This window comes from Corapipo altera, unplaced genomic scaffold, assembly GCF_003945725.1.
Source record: "Corapipo altera isolate COAL_440 unplaced genomic scaffold, ASM394572v1 52b, whole genome shotgun sequence".
NCBI classification, from domain to species: domain Eukaryota; kingdom Metazoa; phylum Chordata; class Aves; order Passeriformes; family Pipridae; genus Corapipo; species Corapipo altera.
The window spans coordinates 5,933,973-5,938,326 of NW_020884922.1; positions in this window are offsets into that span (position 1 = coordinate 5,933,973).

Sequence of the window (4,354 nt, forward strand, 5' to 3'; positions counted from 1 at the left end):
TAAAAAAATGTCTGCTTTTGCCTTTTTATCAATGTATTTATAAACATTTCAGAGTTTTTCATGGGAGATCATACTGACCTGTGCAGGAGAAAATAACTTGTTATGGATGGCCTGCAACTCAAAGTGTGCTCCTGGTAGGTTATGCAACAGTAGAGCACAAGTTACAGCTGAACACTAAAAGCGAATTTCTTGTCACTGTCACTTGCAGCTTCCTGTGCTCCCTTGTGCATTTACATGTGACAATGCAATGGCTACCAGCAGTGGCATCAGTACACAAGAGTGGTGCACCTTTTTTATAAAGGCTGATGTTGTGAATGTAAGGGAGTGTTTTAATCACTTACTTGTGTTGGTAAATTTGTATTTCTGGCAGAGATTCTTATACTTCCTACAGTTAAGGAAAAAAATCTTCACCCCTTACACTCATTGCATAGGTAGTGTAGTTGAGAAAAAAAATCATGTCCTGCTGTTAAAAATGCTAGTGTGAAAGTTCAATTACAAGCACTTCAAATTCCATGTTTTTGTACACTTACTGTATGTATTTACAGTGGAATTCCCGGGCAAAGTATGCATGGTAAATATGCAGCAGAAGGCAACAGTGCTTTAGTGAAGAAAAGAAGTTTAATGTCTGCTGGAAAGAAGTGTGTAGGAGGAGGGGGGGTCTGTATACTGCTTGTGTCCAGCCCAGTACTTTGGTGGATGCCTTTTCCACTGTTATGCAGATACTATTTATCCTGAATTCATGGGTTGTGTAGATTACTTACCTTGTGATAGAGGAGTGAAGTTAGCACATTCTGTGCCTGAGAATTTTTTCCTGTGCCTACAGGGAACAGTGAAGTTCTAAGTGAATGGGAAGGGATAGGGGGCCATGTGACTAAATCTTGCCTGCCTAGACAAATAGAATTTTTAACTAAGTTGTAGTGGGTTCTGGCACAAGTTTTGCTTAAGACATAAGTTATTGAGAAAACAAGATAGTAAGAATTACTTTTAATGACCTCAGTCATGGAGAAAAGTTTTCAAAAATGTTTCGTATGCTTGTCATGTAGCTTTAAATCTTGCACAAGTTGAGTGATTTGACAGCAATTTTCAGATGTTAAATTTTAGAATATATTTAGAAGGCAGCACTGCTGTGTGTATTTTCTGCACAAGTGTTCTGGCTGGAATAGAATGAGTTACTTCAATGCAGACTAAACAGCAGTATGGCAAGTAAATCTGCTCCCACTACACACCTCCAAAGTATTTGACAGTGGATAGGAGATGAGGAAGTTTATGAATAAACTTCAGTAACAATCTGTGTTTGTCCTTTTAAGACCACTGAAGAAGCAAGGAGGTACCAGTCATAATTCTTTCACTATTGCTGATGCAGGGTGAGAAAACTGATTTATCTGCTGCCTGTTTAAGGTGAAATATGTTGGAAGCTGCATCTCATTTTTTAAAAAATAGCGCTATTTTTGAGACAATGTAAAGTAGATGCAAATCAATACTATTTATTAAAAATAACAACAGATGGGCTAGTTAATAAGTTGCAAACAAACCCCCTGAATACATCATGTAAACACATATGATTTTTGAGCCTTCAGCTGTTTTAAAAACCTTTGGGTGCTGCCACCTTTCTGCATGTCAGTCCTCCTGCATTGCTTTTCCCTTCTGCTGTTACTGCTTTGCTGTTTTTCTGTCTGCTTTCCCATACTTAAGCGTAGCTGCTCTAGAGATTCCTCCCATCTCTGCCCTGTGCTGACATGAGGGAGGACACTGCTCTCAGAGGAAACAACCTATGCTTATCTGTTATCTGTTTCATCTTTTTCCTGTGCTCTCTCTTCTTTCCTTCTTCCTATATCTTGATTTTTATCCTCAACATACATGAGAATACTTTTGGTAAACTTATTGTGAGGGTGCTGTGCTGTCTTTTCCATTGGTTTGATTTCCTTGAGGGATCCTGTACACTCACTGTGTACACTTGTTTTCTTTCTCTCCTGCTGCCATAGGTTCTTCCTTTTCTCTCACTTTCCACCTTACCCATTCTATGATTCTGTGAAGGGTACAGGTGAATCTCTGGTGGCGAGGGGGTTACTGCCTGAGTCTCAGCTTTCAGCAGCTTAGGGGCATGTTGGGTACCTCCTGAGGTGCATATTAAAGAAAGGCTTTTTTTGTTCCTGGGTTAGAAAGAAAATGTTTATTGGGATTATAAATAGGCATCCTTTCAGCCTGGGAAGGAGCTGACTTGGTTCCTGTGCTGTAAGTCTGAATTCAATAACACATCTGCTATTTTACCCTTAACCTGTGCGCTGTATGTCCTCCCCACCTGCATATTTTGAGAGGACTTCTGGTGCAAACAGGTGTGGGTATGAGCATCTTCTAAATTCAGAAAAAAGGATGGGAGTTTTTATTGAAGTGCTTGGAGGCTGATGTCCTCTCCTAGCTACTCTGTACAACACCAGTGGGATCCAGGTGACACATGACTAAGACTAAAGTGTAATATTAGAGGGGAAAAAAATTAGGATGGTGTGTTTTTAACAATTGGCATATCCTCTATGGATTGTGGAACAAAACCCAGTTTTTCCCTGAAGTCTGGGACTGGAGCATTTATTATGGTACTTTAGGCCTCTTCTTACAAAGGGCTCCTTGAGCTGTCTACATCCTTGAAGCCGGAGGAGGAAAGGTGGAGGTTTGGACGCGAGCTGAATTTTGGGTAGAGATCAGAGCAAGGACTTTTTACCAGGAATGTTGGGAATTCTGTCACTGCTTGCTGAGTGTAGTTAAATGCCTTATGAGAGCTGAGCAGACTGAAAGATATCTAAAGATGGGAAGAAGCTTTGATGTTATGCTGGTGTTAGTCTTATGTCTTAAACATCGCATTTAAAAACACTTAAAAACATTACTGCTAAATGTAGCCTGCCCAAAACATGCTTTGAAATTAGTTTGGCCTATTGACATTTTTAAGTGTAGGTTTGTGGTGCTTTGTTGCCTCTTGCTGCAAAAGAAACCCACATAGTTGCAGGTGAATGCATATCCTTGAACTGAAGATTACTTTTTCCTCTGAATTATGCTCCATTTCACAATCCCTCAAAGTGAAGATCACTTAAACAATAGTGGCAGTAAAAGAGAAATCCAGCATTGTAACATCACATATAAAATAATGCTCTCTTGGCCTTGCACAGACATACTTTGAAGTAGGAATAATAAGGCATTTTCTGTAATATGTTTCAGTCCCAAGAGGAGGTATCTAGGAATTAAAAAATTCCATGGTTGTGTAAAATTTACATTAATCCCTCTAACTATTAATTTTGACTCTAAGTCCATATAATTTAAAAGCTTTTGAAAGTGACCTTTGAGCAGTATCCATTGCAGCAGTGCCACAGGGCAAGCCAGCTGGCTGCAGGCACCCAAGATGGGAGAGCACGGAAGAGGAAGTTACGGCAAAGCAAGCACGATGGTCTCATGTCCATCTCTGTGAACTCTTGGGGACTGACTATTTACATCAAATTATCTGTTAGATTTCTCTTCCTTAATTAATGTAATGCTTAATTAAGCCTCTGGAATCTCTGTTGCAAACACATAATAATTCACAACCCAGGCTTCACAGGGACATGAAAGGTGCCCAAGTTGCCTGTGTAAGTGTCAGTGCATATCACCCTCTTGAGTGTTGCAAATGCTCCCTGTACACTGGCCAATTAATTATACTCCTCCTTTGTGAATTACTCATTATTCCCTTCCCAAAAACTGCAGAGCAATGTACAGCAGTGTCAGGCTTCACTGGACCCCTTCTGCTCTGGGTTGCACAGGGAAATACTACCCTTGTTTTGCTGAAGGGGAAAACAGGACGCCAGTGAGGTTTGAATAGCCAGAGGTGGTGGTGAAAGCTTGGCTGGGGCAAGAGAAACCGCACTGTTTCATCTGTTGAGTAGTGTTCCCCTCCTCTGATCTATCCACAGATCTCAGGTTTTGGACATGGAGAATAGTTTGATGGTCACACTGTGCACACTGAGACTGCATGACTGTCAGCTGGGTTAAATGAGGCCTCCTGGACCTCTGTTAAATGCCAGAAAGGCTGATATTGTCCTGGGATTGCTGCAATGAGAAGTTCCAGGTTTCTGGCTGATCGCATTGGGTTAAAGATTAGGTCACATCTGTGAATGCAGCCTCGGGTGGCAGAGGGTGTGGTGTGTGCATCTACAGACCGACTGGAGCCTTTAATGAGCCTGGCTGAGTGCTTGCACTTGGAGCTGTACTCAGGTTTCCTCAGTCTAACGCTGTTACAGGACCTGATAGAGTACTCCCTCCAGCTCAGGCTGTACCTGACAGCTCAGCTGGAATGGGCTATTTTCTTATATCTTTGCTACAGTAAAAGTCTCACACG